The sequence below is a fragment of the Callithrix jacchus genome, chromosome 1 (genome assembly GCF_049354715.1).
Source record: "Callithrix jacchus isolate 240 chromosome 1, calJac240_pri, whole genome shotgun sequence".
Taxonomy (NCBI): Eukaryota; Metazoa; Chordata; class Mammalia; order Primates; family Cebidae; genus Callithrix; species Callithrix jacchus.
Genome location: NC_133502.1, coordinates 209,039,233 through 209,055,407, shown reverse-complemented (window position 1 = coordinate 209,055,407; position 16,175 = coordinate 209,039,233).

Here is a 16,175-nt window from a genome sequence, read left to right as displayed (position 1 = left end):
TGACCTCAGGTGATCCACCTGCCTCAGCTTCCCAAAGTACTAGGATTACAGGTGTGAGCCTCCTCGGCCGGCCTCTTTCTCTACTGACTTTCTAATCCCTGGCACTCCCACTTTCCACAGGATACTTGGAATCCATCAACAGGTGTCATTGTGACAAACAAGAAAAAGAAAATCGGATTGCTTTGTAATACCTATTGGTGTGAAAATGTCATGACCCGCTAAGGTTTTTAGCAGAGGGGTCACCTGAATCAGCCCGCACAGCACAGGAACATGCCCCAGTCAATTCAGGGGGTCTGGTTGGGACCAGGAATCTATTTGAGAACAAAGACAGTTCAAATACCTTATTCTATCACCCAAGTAAGCACTTCTTGTCTTTCCAGCTAGACAGGAAGTCCCTGATGGGGGTGGGCGAGGTGCCTTGTTTTGCTCTTCTCTGAATCGTCCACGGTGTCCAGCACATACCTGGCCGCAAATCTAGCGCTTGCAGAAGTAGCTGCGGCTTTAGTGTGAGATGAGGCTTTCTTTGGGTCCGGGAGGGAGGACTTGGATGGGCAGAGGGATCAAGAGGGTCAGATGTCTCAGGGAGGAGATGAGGGTCTGAACAGGGATGGTGGCAGTGACCCAAGTTTCCTCCACAGGGCTGGAGTCACCAGGCTGTGTCTAGGTTCTGAACTTTGGTTTTGGAAAAACAGCATTCTTCAAATCCAACAGCTGTAACAGAGACTGGAGCTCCCGAAGCCCAGGGTGGCTCCAGCTCAAATCCCAGCTCCTCTCTTTTGGCTGGAGGACCTTGGACAAGTCACCCTTTGTCTCTGAGCCTTGGTGTCTGTAGAGTTAGGATGACGATCCTCCCAAAACAGTAGCTAAAAAGAGGAAGACAGGCTGGGAGTGGTGGCTCACGCCTGTAATCCCAGCACTTTTGGAGGCCGAGGCAGGCAAATCACCTGACGTCAGGAGTTCAAGACCAACCTGGCCAACATGGCGAAACCCCGTCTCTACTAAAAATACAGAAAATTAGCCAGGTGTGGTGGCACATACCTGTATTCCCAGCTACTTAGGAGACTGAGGCATGAGAATTACTTGAACGCAGGAGGCGGAGGTTGGAGTGAGCCGAGATCACGCCACTGCACTCCAGCCTGGACAATAGAGTGAGACTCCATCTCAAAAAACAGATAAATAAATTAAATGGGGAAGACAAAAAAGGAGAGCCATGTGTGAAAATGTTTGGTGAATGATTCACATAACACAGATGTCAGAGGTTTTTATGGTCCTTAATAGTTACTTTGCTGAAACCCTGCAGAGAGCGGGGCCGATGGTATATTTATAGGACTCTAAGATGCTCAGGCCTCTGCATCAGATTGGCTGGGAAGTGTCTTAAATGCAGATTCCTGGGCTCCAGCTCAGACATGTGGGATCAGAATCTCTGGGGAAGGGGAGGGCTTGGGGACTGCATTTCACAACGCTCTGCAGGTGATGCCAGTGCCTCCCGAGGACCACCGTGTCAGAGGCTGTGAGCATGCACACTCAAGTGGGCCTGTGCAAGGCACCAGCAATCCCTGCCCCAGGGCCTCACCATCCCCAATAATCCAGGGTGTTGCGCGGACCCAGAGAAGGGGATCCTGCCCAACCAAAGGCCAGAGAGGGCTTCCTGGAGGAGGTACTGGTGATGCCCAGGCTGAGAGGGAAAGGTGCAAAGCCTTCGGGGTTCCCAGGGCAGGTGGTGGAAGGGACAAGGCAGAGTCCCAGTCCCCAGGGAATCATAGTCTGGCAAGGGAGACACTGGGGGGCAGCGACTGGCAAGGGCCTCGGAGGGGAGCCCCTCCCAGTTTCCACCCCATGGTTCCCAGTCTCAGATTCAACCCATAAGGGCTGGCTCTGCTGCCCACATTCCTGGGGAAGTGCTGCCACCTGGTGGCCATTACGAGAAACAGCTCCTGGAGCTCGCAGCCAGCCACAGAGCCCCCAGCTTTCCACACCTGCCACTGCTGACTCAGGGCTGCGGGGAGCTCATGGGTCCGTACACTTTGTGGACAGCGGGTGAGCTGGTCTTGCGCACGTTGAGCTGTGCCTGGCTGCCCGCTCTGCAGCCACCGCTGTCCCCCCAGTCCAGGCCTGTAATCCACCCTACTTAAAGGTCCAGAAGCCGGAGTGGGTTGCTGGAATTCAGCTCAGTTCGTGGTCAGCAGGGAGATTTAAAGTGTGAGCTTTCAGGTCAATCAGACGACAGTGACCCTGGCAGCTAAGGCTGGGCGCCTCCTGTGCACAGGCCCAGTACCGAGCCATGTGGTGGTCCCACCGTCACTCATTCATTCACTCATTCATTCAGTACGTATTTACTGAGTGCCTACTACGTCCAGGTCACACACCGGGGAGTAAAGAAGAAAACACCCTGCCTTGACAGAGCCCGCATGAGTGGGAGGAGCAGGCAATCAACTCGTAAGTAAAGAATTGGCTGCTTCCAGCTGGTGGCAGATGCCAGAGATTCTATAAAAAGGAGGGGCAGGACGGCGTGTGGTGGCAGACGCCTGTAATCCCAGCACTTTGAGAGGCTGAGGCGGGCAGATCATGAGGGCAGGAGTTCGAGACCAGCCTGGCCAACATGGTGAAACCCTGTCTCTATTAAAAATACAAAAATTAGCCAGGTGTAGTGGCACACACCTGTAGTCCCAGCTACTCAGGAGGCTGAGGCAGAAGAATCATTTGAACCCAGGAGGCAGAGGTTGCAGTGAGGTGAGATTGTGCCACTTCATTCCAGCCTGGGCGACAGAGCAAGACTCCAACTCAAAAATAAAATAAAAAAATAAAAAGAGGGGTGGCAGAGGTGATGGGAGCAGGGGGTTCTTTAGACAGGCTGGGCTGAGAGGGTCTCTCTGCAGCAGTGCCCAGGGATGCCAGGCAGGAGGCAGCAGGGCGTCCCTGCAGCAGATGTACACTGTCACCCTTGAGTGGCTGGAGAGGAGGCGGTGCAGCCAGCAGGTGCCAGTCCTGAGACCTTGTGCCCCGCATTTCACAGATGCTCAGAGTGGCTGGTGATGGGGCCCACATTTCACAGATGCTCAGAGTGGCTGGTGATGGGGCCCGCATTTCACAGATGCTCAGAGTGGCTGGTGATGGGGCCCGCATTTCACAGATGCTCAGAGTGGCTGGTGATGGGGCCCGCATTTCACAGATGCTCAGAGTGGCTGGTGATGGGGCCTGCATTTCACAGATGTGCAGACAGTGGCTGGTGATGGGGCCCGCATTTCACAGATGCGCAGACAGTGGCTGGTGATGGGGCCCGCATTTCACAGATGTGCAGACAGTGGCTGGTGATGGGGCCCTGCATTTCACAGATGTGCAGACAGTGGCTGGTGATGGGGCCCGCATTTCACAGATGCGCAGACAGTGGCTGGTGATGGGGCCCGCATTTCACAGATGTGCAGACAGTGGCTGGTGATGGGGCCCGCATTTCACAGATGCGCAGACAGTAGCTGGTGATGGGGCCTGCATTTCACAGATGTGCAGACAGTGGCTGGTGATGGGGCCCGCATTTCACAGATGCGCAGACAGTGGCTGGTGATGGGGCCCGCATTTCACAGATGCTCAGAGTGGCTGGTGATGGGGCCCGCATTTCACAGATGCGCAGACAGTGGCTGGTGATGGGGCCCGCATTTCACAGATGCTCAGAGTGGCTGGTGATGGGGCCCGCATTTCACAGATGCTCAGAGTGGCTGGTGATGGGGCCTGCATTTCACAGATGTGCAGACAGTGGCTGGTGATGGGGCCCGCATTTCACAGATGCGCAGACAGTGGCTGGTGATGGGGCCCGCATTTCACAGATGCGCAGACAGTGGCTGGTGATGGGGCCCTGCATTTCACAGATGTGCAGACAGTGGCTGGTGATGGGGCCCGCATTTCACAGATGCGCAGACAGTGGCTGGTGATGGGGCCCGCATTTCACAGATGCGCAGACAGTGGCTGGTGATGGGGCCCGCATTTCACAGATGCGCAGACAGTGGCTGGTGATGGGGCCCGCATTTCACAGATGCGCAGACAGTAGCTGGTGATGGGGCCCGCATTTCACAGATGCGCAGACAGTAGCTGGTGATGGGGCCCGCATTTCACAGATGCGCAGACAGTAGCTGGTGATGGGGCCCGCATTTCACAGATGCGCAGACAGTAGCTGGTGATGGGGCCCGCATTTCACAGATGTGCAGACAGTGGCTGGTGATGGGGCCCGCATTTCACAGATGCGCAGACAGTGGCTGGTGATGGGGCCCGCATTTCACAGATGCTCAGAGTGGCTGGTGATGGGGCCCGCATTTCACAGATGCGCAGACAGTAGCTGGTGATGGGGCCCGCATTTCACAGATGCTCAGAGTGGCTGGTGATGGGGCCCGCATTTCACAGATGCTCAGAGTGGCTGGTGATGGGGCCCGCATTTCACAGATGCTCAGAGTGGCTGGTGATGGGGCCCGCACTTCACAGATGCGCAGAGTGGCTGGTGATGGGGCCCGCACTTCACAGATGCTCAGAGTGGCTGGTGATGGGGCCTGCATTTCACAGATGCTCAGAGTGGCTGGTGATCAGGCCCGCACTTGCTTGCTAACCAGCCTCTGTCCGTTTTCCACAGCCAGCCAGGTCCTGAGGATGGAAACCTGGCGAAACAGCTCACACCTCTGTCCCCAGCACCTAGCACACTGCCTACCATGTGGTGACACTCAACACCTGTCTGGTCAATGAATGAATAACTGTGTCATCAAAAATAGGAGGCTAGATGCCAGGCGGTGGCAGGAGATAGCAGAGGCCTCAAGTGCTGGCATCAGAACCTCAGACTTGATCTGCCTGGCACTGAGGAGCCGCAGGAGATTCTAGCAGGGAAGGGACAGGGTACTCAGACCTGTGTTTGCCTGAGGGAGATGGGGTGGTGGTGGGGTGCGTTGGTGGAGGTGGGAACAGCACCCCCTGAGTCTACAGCAAGATGGGGACAGGGCACAGAGGCCAAACAACTGGGAGGCTGGGTTGGGGCAGCAGAAGGGAGGCCTGGCGGGGTGGGCCAGCCCTGAGGACAGTGGGTCGGGAGAATCAGCTTCCTCTTGGAACAGGAAAGTGTCTCCCCCTATGGTGGTGGCGGTGGAGACCAGGAAGGGCATTAGAGTGGCTCAGGACCATCTTCATCCTTCTGGAAGCCTGTTCTTAGCTTTGATGGAGCCCTGGTTCTCACCACCCTTGGGGTACAGGGCAGCTGTCTCCTCTCTTCTCCACTGCCTCCTCCAGTCAGCTGCCGACAGCCAGAGGTGGGAGGTGGGTTTCCATGGGGCCCCAAGTCCCTCCAGCCACCGCCAAAGCGGCTCTATTCCTGGCTCGGCTTGGCATGTAATGGGCTGACCTCTGCCCTTCCCTCCGCCCCCGCCCCCCAGCTGCCCCCTGGGTTAGGTCAGTGATGAAAGCTGGTGGGAGATGGAGGGGGGAGTCAGGGGTTGTGGAGGAGACAGACAGAGCCTGAGTGTTTCCCGCCCCTGGCAGCACAGAGGCAGGCTGGTTGCTCTCTCTCGCTCTCGCTCTCTCTCTCTCTCTCTCTCTCTCTCTCTCTCTCTCTCTCCCCCACCCCTTCTCTCTCCCTCAGTCAGGAATTCTCAAACTCAAGTGGGAAGCTATTTCTCTTGGAGATGCTGCAACACCCCATCCCCACCCCTCCCTCAGAGATTCTGAATCTTCAGGCCCATAGACGGTTGGGTGTCATGGTTCAGACACAGGCTGGGGAGGCTGGTAGGACCGCACTTTGCAAAGAGCCAGGAGACCTTGGGTGTCACTGCCCGCCTCTGAGCCTCAGTGACCGCAGTGTGGAATGGGGTCTTGGGATGCTAAAAGCAAGGCCAGCCTAGAGGAGAGGGATGAGGACAGCATGTGAAACTGACATGAATGCGCCTAGTCCTTCCTTTCTCCTCACCTGCCACGCCCCCACCTTCAGTATCCCTGTGTGCGTTGGTCTATCCCATGGGTCTCGGTGGCCACCTCTGCACCAATAAATCTCAGACTGGCCTAAAGATCGTAAGCTGTACGCCTGGCCTTGGTAGTGGGTAGGGCAGGTGTACTGCCCTCGTTTTTGTTTTGTTTTGTTTTGAGACAGTGTCTCACTCTGTTGCCCAGGCTGGAATGCAGTAGCCTGATCTCTGCTCACTGCAACCTCCACCACCCGGGTTCAAGTGATTGTTCTGCCTCAGCCTCCCCAGTAGCTGGGATTACAAGTGCCCACCACCACGCCTGGCTAATTTTTTGTATTTTTAGTAGAGACAGGATTTCACCATCTTGGTCAGGCTGGTCTTGAACTCCTGACCTCATGATCCACTCTCCTCAGCCTCCCAAAGTGCTGGGATTACAGGTGTGAGCCACCGTGCCCAGTCCTCCCTCCTCGTTGTGTAGGAGTGTCTCAGTTATTCTTAGTGCCTTGCTCTTTCTCACTGATGTTTGGAATCAGCTTGATAAAACTCCATCAGGAAGCCTGTCAGGTTTTCATCAGGACTGAGTTGAATTGACATGAATTTGGGGAGAGTTAGTATCTTCATACAGAATGTCTCTATGCAAGTTAATAGCTGGCTCTTTGCATTCACTTAGGTCTTTTTATTTCTTATTAAGGATATTTTTTTAAGTACAAAATTAGAAAGAAGAGGATAATGATGCCTTTTCTACCTGACGCCACACTGCCCCAGAGACCCCTCAAGCCACCCACTCCCTTTTCAGCCACGATTCCCCCCCCAGCCCGCTGCACCCCTCCTCCATCCCAGCTTTCCTTAGGGTGAAGCAAATGTTGAGCATCTTCTTTAAAGTCTTCCAACAACTTTTTTTGTCTATGTTTTAATTTTCAAATCATTGTAGATATGCATGAAGTTGCAAAAATAGCACAGAAGGGGCCGAGCACAGTGGCTCGCGCCTGTAATCCCAGCTACTCTGGAGGCTTAGACAGGGGAATCGCTCGGACCCAGGAGGCAGAGGTTGCGGTGAGCCGAGATCCTGCCATTGCACTCCAGCCTGGGTGACAGAGCGAGAACCTGTCTTTAAAATATACATATATATATATACCTGGGCATGGTCGCATGTGCCTATAATCCCAGCTACTCTGGAGGCTGACGCATGAGAATCACTTTGACCCAGGATCATGTCACTGCACTCCAGCCTGGGCAACAGAGTGAGACTGTCAAGACAGAAAGACAGACAGACAGACAAAGAGAAAGAAAGAGAGAGAGAGAGAGAGAGAGAGAGAGAGAGAGAGAGAGAGAGAGAAAAGAAGGAAGGAAGGAAGGCAGGAAGGAAGGAAGGAAGGAAAAAAGAGAGAAAGAGGAAGAGAGAGAGGGAGGGAAAGGAAAAAAGAAAGAAAAGGAAAGAAAGAAAAGAAAAGAAAACTGGCTAGGTGTGGTGGCTCAGAGGGTGAGTGAGGCAGGCAGATCATGAGGTCAGGAGTTCAAGACCAGCCAGGACAGCATGGTGAGATCCTATCTCTACTAAAATACAAAAAATTAGCCATGTGTGGTGGTGCGTGCCCATAATCCCAGTACTCAGGAGGCTGAGGCAGGAGAGTCGCTTGAACCAGGGAGTTGGAGGTTGCAGTGAGCTGAGATCACGCTACTGCACTCCAGCCTGGTGACAAAGAGAGACTCCATCTCAAAAAAAAAAAAAAAAATCATCATTTTCAAGTGTACAATTGGTTGTTTTTTTGTATATCCTTCAGGTTATACAACCATCACCGCTTTCTAATGACAAAACATTTCATCACACCAAAAAGAAAACCTAACCCATTCATAGCCACTCCCCAAACCCTCCTCTCCCAGCCCCCCGCAGCTGCTAATCTACTCTCTGTAACTATGGATGTGTCTATTCTGGACATTTCACACACATGGAATCACCTCATATGTGACCTTTTACCTCTCGCTTCTCTCACTTAGCACCATGCTTTCAAGGGTTGTCTGTATTCTAGCTATAATTAGTTTTGTTGTTGTTTTGATACAGAATCTTACTCTGTCACCCAGGCCGTAGTGTGCGGCGCACTCTCAGCTCACCGCAACCTCCACCTCCAGGTTGTTCAGGCAATTCTCCTGCCTCAGCCTCCTGAGTAGCTGGGATTATAGGCACCCGCCACCAAGCCTGGCTAATTTTTGTATTTTCAGTAGAGATGGGGTTTCACCATGTTGGCCAGACCGGTCTCAAACTCCTGACCTCAAGTGATCCACCTGCCTTGGCCTCCCAAAGTGCTGGGATCACAGGCGTGAGCCACCGCGCCCTATGATTAGTTTTTGATAGTGATTCACTGTAGTATTCCTACAGCTTTCTCTGCTAAAGTTCGTTGAGAGTTCTAAGGCTTTGCCCGGAGGTGGTTTTGGGTGTTCTATGAATGACAGTCATCTGTCATTCGTAAATAACGCCAGTCGTGCTTTTCTTTTCCAATCCTTTTCCCTTCTTTTTTCATGCCTACTTTCCAGTCTAGCACCTCAGGTACAATGTTGAGTTGACTCATGGATGAGGAGCAAACCCATCCCTGATTTTAAGAAATGTGGGCTGGGTTCGGTGGCTCATGCCTGTAATCCCAGCACTTTGGGAGGCTGAGTTGGGGGAGGGGGAAGGGATCACCTGAGGTCGGGAGATCGAGACAAGCCTGGCCAACATGGAAAAACCCTGTCTCTACTAAAAATACAAAAAATTAGCTGGGTGTGGTGGTGGGCCCCCATAATCCCAGCTACTCCGGAGGCTGAGGCAGGAGAATTGCTTGAACCTGGGAGGCAGAGGTTGCAGTGAGCTGAGATCACGCCATTGCACTCCAGCCTGGGCAATAAGAGACTCCGTCACAAAATAAATAAATAAATGTGTCCCTTGCCCTTTTAGGAACTGTGGTTTGTGCTGGGCTTTGTGAGTAATCTTTAATAGTTTAAGGAAGCTTCTTTCCTTCTTTCTTTCGAGATAGGGTCTCACTATGTTGCCCAGGCTGGTCTCCAACTCCCAGGCTCAATCAATCCTCCCACTTCAACCTCCCAAGTAACTGGGACTACAGGCACACACCACCACATCTGGTTAAATTTGTATTTGTTTTTGTAGAGACAGGGTTTCACCTTGTTGCCCAGGCTGGTCTTGAACCCCAGGACTCAAGCAATTTGTCTGCCTTGGCCTCCCAAAGTGCTGGGAGCCACCATGCCCAGCCTAAGGAAATTCCTTTCTATCTCCAGTTTGCTAAAACATTTTTATCGTAAGTAGATGTTGACAATTATTTCCAGTGCCAAGATGATCATATGGCTTTTCTCCCTTAATTGATTAATGTGATAAATTTACGAATAGATTTTTTTCAAATGTAAAATGACCCTTACATTTCTAAGATAAACTCAGTTTGGCCATGATGCATATATCTGTTTTGCTAATATTTTATTTAGGATTCTCGCTTCTAATTTCACAAGCCAGGTTGGTCTGTGATTTTCCAGGGACGCATTTTGTAAAGGGAAAGGCAGGTTCTCTGATCTCAAGTGTCTCTCCCCAGTTTCTGTCTCTTTCTCAGAGTCTCTATCTGTACCGGGAGGTACACACTGCTTTGGCTTGAGGGTGGTTGGCCTAGGGGGTGTCCTCTCAGGGGACAGAGAGTGGGAGTCTCCACCAGACCCCCGAGGGAGCTACCAAGGACAGGAGCAAGAGGGCCTGGAACCGGCTGAGCAGTCATTGCTCCTGGGCCCCTCGCTGAAAAGGGAGGCTTGACAGAAACCCCTGCTCTGTTCCTCTCAGCCCCACACACTCAGCCCTCAGAGGAAGTGGCTAAAAAGGGGCTGGGGTCAGGGGTTAATGACCTCATTGTGCTTGGCTCTGACGGATGGCCCTGCTTGTCAGTGGGAGCCCAGGGACACCCCCCTGCCCCTCAACCTTGGGGGCCCTGCTGGCCTTTGATAACCACTGGGGGCCACCTTTCCCCACTGGGGGGGTGCCAGGATAGCCTCTCTGGTGGGGTATGGTCTGCCGAGGCCCTGACATGTAGCCTCCACCCCCTCTCTACACCCACCCCATTCTCTACACAGGGCTACAGGGAGCCACAGTGCGGGGGGCAGTTCTGACCCAGAGAGCCACCCAGGGCCCTCACCCCATCAATCTCGGGCGCCTGGCACAGGCTGGGCCATGCCAGCCCTGTCCTTCTTCTGGACAATTGTGCCCTCAGAAGCGACCTGGCAAAGCCCAGCTCTCCCACATTTTGGATGGGGAAACAAGGGATGATCGGGCAGGAACCTGACCGGGAGTGGAGAAGAAAAGGGAGGTAGAGGTTGCAGTGAGCTGGGATCACACCACTGCGCTCCAGCCCGGGCAACAGAGTGAGACTCTGTCTCAATAAAAAAGGAAGATGTTTAGACTTGGCAGTTTGTTACTTGTGTGACACTGACCATGGACCCTTCAAACATACTTGTGGCCCCAGGTTCCTCCTGGTGCTACCAAAAAAAACGCCAAAAAATCCTGGTAGGTATCATGTTTAGTTGCCGTGTCATATTCTGTCACAGGGCTGTGCTATGAGGCATCCCACCAACTCCCACCAACTCTCTAACCGTGTCATATTCTGTCACAGGGCTGTGCTATGATGCATCCCACCGACTCTCTAACCGTGTCATATTCTGTCACAGGGCTGTGCTATGAGGCATCCCACCAACTCCCACCAACTCTCTAACCGTGTCATATTCTGTCACAGGGCTGTGCTATGATGCATCCCACCAACTCTCTAACCGTGTCATATTCTGTCACAGGGCTGTGCTATGATGCATCCCACCAACTCTCTAACCGTGTCATATTCTGTCACAGGGCTGTGCTATGATGCATCCCACCAACTCTCTAACCGTGTCATATTCTGTCACAGGGCTGTGCTATGATGCATCCCACCAACTCTCTAACCGTGTCATATTCTGTCACAGGGCTGTGCTATGATGCATCCCACCAACTCTCTAACCGTGTCATATTCTGTCACAGGGCTGTGCTATGATGCATCCCACCAACTCTCTAACCGTGTCATATTCTGTCACAGGGCTGTGCTATGATGCATCCCACCAACTCTCTAACCCTGTTTGTTTGTTTGTTGAGACAGAGTCCTGCTCACCCAGGCTGGCGTATCGTATACTGGCGTGATCTTGGCTCACTGCACCTGTGATGGCCACACTTGGGCTCCTCCCTCCACATCTCAACTGAGACTGGGAGGCCCATGCTGCCCTGGTGCCCAGGGGCTGTGACCTCCCAGGTTCAAGTGATTCTCCTGCCTCAGCCTCCCGAGTGGCTGGGATTACAGGCGCCTGCCACCACACCCAGCTAATTTTTGTATTTTTAGTAGAGACAGGGTTTCACCATGTTGGCCAGGCTGCTCTCGAACTCCTGACCTCAGACGATCCATCCGCTTCGGCTTCCCAAGTGCTGGGATGACAGGAGTGAGCCACCAAACCTGGCCGTAATCCTCTACTGTTGAGTAAGGTTGTGACCAGTTATTCACAATTAGACACACTGCAATAGAGATCTTTGGGCATGAATCTTTATTTATACCTAGTTTGCTTTAACAAAGTGTCGTACAAATGTAGCTGCCATTTGCATCAGGTTATCGGAGCCAGCAAGCCAGCAGAGCATCCGTGTGCCCTTCCACAAGCACCCATGCGTGTCATATCTGTGTTAGACAAGGGATACTCTAAAGCATCCCTTAAAATTCAGCTGCAGGCTGGGCACAGTGGCTCACACCTGTACTCCTAGCACTTTGGGAGGCTAAGGTGGGCAGATCACCTGAGGTCAGGAGTTCAAGACCAGCCTCACCAACATGGAGAAACCCCCATCTCTACTAAAAATACAAAATTAGCCAAGCATGGTGGCACATGCCTGTAATCCCAGCTACTCAGGAGGCTGAGGCAGGAGAATCGCTGGAATCCAGGAGGCGGAGGTTGTGGTGAGCTGGTATTGTGCCATTACACATGGGGACTTCCACTCAGCCCAGCAGTGGCATGCGGGCCCTCTCCCAGCTCCACCCACCCTTTCTGGTCCCCAAGGCATCCTTCTTCTGGGGCCTTCAGTAGAGACAGCAAACCCCCAGAAGCCCACACCCCTGAACCCCTCCTCTGTTGCCCCTCAGCCTCCCCTCCTGCAGTCAGCTTTGCAGCTCTCAGACCCCCCCACCCCGCTGCCGTCCTGGGAGTGGGAGCCCCCACCCAGCCACAGAACCCTCACCTCTGCAGGAGGTCCTCTCCCCCTGGCCCACCCCTCTGCTGTGTGATCAGCAGCTCTTCTCTCCTCTACCCATTCCTTCCTCTCAGCCCAGAAAACAACAGCTATTGCTCTACCCGTCTTCCTTCCCAGCCCAGCTTCCCCAGAGAACTGTCTACTAGCTCTCTGTACTTCCTTCCCTCCTGAACGCTCTCGACCCTATTCTGAGAAGGTGCCACGGCATGGGAAGCCACTCTCCCAAACCCTCTCCTCCTCATCGCTCCAGGCCACTTTGCTGGATAGCGCAGCTCCTTCTCTGACCCCTCCAGGTGGGTGGGGTGGGGCGGGCCTTCAGACCTCCTCTCCCTTCCTCTTTTCATTCCCCCACTGGCTCCCACCCAGGGGGCCCTGGAGCCTCCTCACCGCCCCCATCCTGGCACAGGCCATAGGTCGGTCTCAGCCCCTGGGTCAGTCACAGCCCCTGGGCACCAGGGCAGCCTGGGCCTCCCAGTCTCCGTTGGGACGTGGAGGGAGGAGCCCAAGTGTGACCATCATTCTGGGCCTCCAGCCCATGACCTGCAGGGACCAGGAGGACCAGGAGGAAGGCAGCCACTGTGTGCTCCTAGACCCAAGGAGAGGCAGGGGCACCAAGCTTCTGGGTGATCTACTGGCTGGGCCATTGTTCCTCCAGGAAGAGCAGCTGAGACACTGTCCCATCCCATCCCTCCCCAAACCCTCCCCTACGTCGTAGGCAGCAAGCCTCCAAAAATTGGTGGTTGGGGTTTACTGCTTCCTGAGGTGGAGTAATCACCCAGGGCAGAAATGTCCAGGTACAAATATGCTCTTTCTCACTCTCTTGCTTTTGGGTAACAGCTGTATTGAGGTGAAATTCGAACCCCATACAGCTCACACATTTAAAGCTACAATTCAGTGGTTTTTTGCGTATTTATAGAGTTGTGCGATATCTTCACAGTCATTTTAGAATATTTTCATCTCCCAAAAAAGAAAGCCTGTATCCGTTGTCCATCATCCTCTCAGCTCCTAGCCCCAGGAAGCCACTCATCTCTGTTCCTTTCTCTACAGATGACTATCCCGACATTCCAGACTTAACCTCTCTTGCCTCAGTTTCCCCATCTATAAAATAGGGGTGATAATGGTGCCCCCAGTTTGATAATGGTTAGCTGGGAGGGTTCAGTGAGCTCACGTGGGGATGCAGGATGAGGTCTGCACAGAGTCAAGGCTATGTAACGTCTACTGTCCTTATTACTTGACCTTGTCTGGGTCTCCGGGGCTGGAGCTGTTCCACCGCCCACACGCCTTCTACTGACCCTATGAGCTCATTCCGCCCTCCCCTCCCGGATCCTCTCCTAGACTCCAGACATCCCAACAGTCCCTCCCCAGGCCTGTTTCCTGCTGTGTCCCTCACTCAGGAAATGGAATGATCTTCCACCTGGTCACCTGGGCCAGAAACTAAGGGGCATCCTTGAAACCTCCCTCCCCCTGTGCCTGCCCCCGCCATCTGGCCCATCAGTCTGGACTGGGTCCTCATATCCCCTCGCTGGCAGCCGCCCTGATCAGTCCCCACCACCAGCACTGGTCACCAGCCTGGCTCTGGGGTTCCGTGTAGTTCTGTCCACCACTCACAGGCCACGGGGCCTCAGTCCTGTCACTTCTCTCTGAGCTGCCGCCTCCTGGAAAATAAAATAGGGATAACTACAGCGCTGTCTTCCTTCGCTGTGTTGAGGAGACGTGAATGAAATACATGAAGAACTTCAACCCTTGATCAGCATCACTGCTGTCACCATATTCTCTCTCCCCTAGCCGACTTCTCCACTCCTGACCAGGGTCCTCACCCCCATCTCCCCCTTGGCACATCGTCCATGATTTTTTTTTTTTTTTTTTTGAGACAAAGGAGTCTCATTCTTGCTGCCCAGGCTGGAGTGTAGTGGCACGATCTCGGCTCACCGAAACCTCTGCCTCCCAGGTTCCTGTGATTTTCCTGCCTCTGCCTCCCAAGTAGCTGGGATTGCAGGAGCCTGCAATGACGCCCGGCTAATTTTGTATTTTTAGTAGAGACGGGGTTTCCTCCATGTTGGTCAGGCTGGTCTCGAACTCCTGATTTCAGGTGATCTGCCCGCCTCAGCTTCCCAAAGTGCTGGGATGACAGGCGTGAGGCGGCACCCTGCCTCCTCCACACGTTTTATGACAGCTGGCATTATGGAGCGCTGATCATGTGCAGGACAGCTGACCATGTGAGGAGACCTGTCCTTCATGCTCCCTTCACTGTCACGACACGCCCACAAGGTAGGTGCCAATGCCCTCGTTTTACAAAGGAGGAAACTCAAGCTGAAGGACCCCCGGTAGGGCTTACCCATTGCCTCTGGATACACCGCTGGCACCTGTGTATTGATTCAAAACATTTATTAAACACCTGCTGTATGCCGGCACTGAGCTAGGTGCTAGGAAAACAGTAATACAAGACAGGCATACATATGGTGACGATCTTTCTAGAACACAAATCTGACTCCTTGAAATCCTCCAGTGACCACCCCACTGTCCTCGGGGTCCCGTCCACATGCCTTCCCAGGGCACCCGTGGTCCTCAGGAGCCCCCCTGCTGACCTCTGTGGCCGCTTTGCTGACCACTCCTCCTCCTGCTGCCTCTTCCACCACCCTTGCCAGACGCTCCGCTCCAGCCCATAGCCTGGGGGGCCTCTCACCACCAGCTTTGCCACTCACATCTGCTTCCCTGCCTTTCTTTCTCTCTCTCTCTCTCTTTCGAGACAGGGTCTCACTGGAGTGCAGGCTGGAGTGCCATGGTGTGATCTCACCTCACTGCAGCTTCAACCTCACAGGTTCAAGTGATCCCCTAGTCTCAGCCTTCCAAGTAGCTGAGACCACTGGGATCACTGGCGTACAATACCATGCTTGGCTAATTTTTAAATTTGTTGTGGAGACAGGGTGTCCCTATGTCGCATAGGCTGGTCTCCAACTCCTTGGCCTCAAAACATCCTCCCACCGCACCCTCCCAAAGTGCTGGGACTACAGGTGTGAGCCACCACGCCTGACTCCATTTCTCAATTTTATTGCCTGCAGAACTTTTAGTCTCTTGAGGCTTTCTTCACAGTCACCTCCTCCAGGAAGCCTTCCTTTCCCAACTTCAGGTTTGGAGCTCCTGGGTAGCTCAGGCCCCCTCTTGCAACACATGCACTCTTCACTGATTTGCCTGCCCTCCTTGAAGGCAGCCAGAGTCTCACTGAACTCAGTGGCCCTGGCCCTGCCCACCACCCGGTCCAGTGCCAGGTGTGTAGGTTTCCTCTCTGGGTGTCTGTGCCCACCACCCGGTCCAGTGCCAGGTGTGTAGGTTTCCCTTCTGGGTGTCTGTGCCCACCACCCGGTCCAGTGCCAGGTGTGTAGGTTTCCTCTCTGGGTGTCTGTGCCCACCACCCGGTCCAGTGCCAGGTGTGTAGGTTTCCTCTCTGGGTGTCTGTGCCCACCACCCGGTCCAGTGCCAGGTGTGTAGGTTTCCTCTCTGGGTGTCTGTGCCCACCACCCGGTCCAGTGCCAGGTGTGTAGGTTTCCTCTCTGGGTGTCTGTGCCCACCACCCGGTCCAGTGCCAGGTGTGTAGGTTTCCCTTCTGGGTGTCTGTGCCCACCACCCGGTCCAGTGCCAGGTGTGTAGGTTTCCCTTCTGGGTGTCTGTGCCCACCACCCGGTCCAGTGCCAGGTGTGTAGGTTTCCTCTCTGGGTGTCTGTGCCCACCACCCGGTCCAGTGCCAGGTGTGTAGGTTTCCCTTCTGGGTGTCTGTGCCCACCACCCGGTCCAGTGCCAGGTGTGTAGGTTTCCCTTCTGGGTGTCTGTGCCCACCACCCGGTCCAGTGCCAGGTGTGTAGGTTTCCTCTCTGGGTGTCTGTGCCCACCACCCGGTCCAGTGCCAGGTGTGTAGGTTTCCCTTCTGGGTGTCTGTGCCCACCACCCGGTCCAGTGCCAGGTGTGTAGGTTTCCCTTCTGGGTGT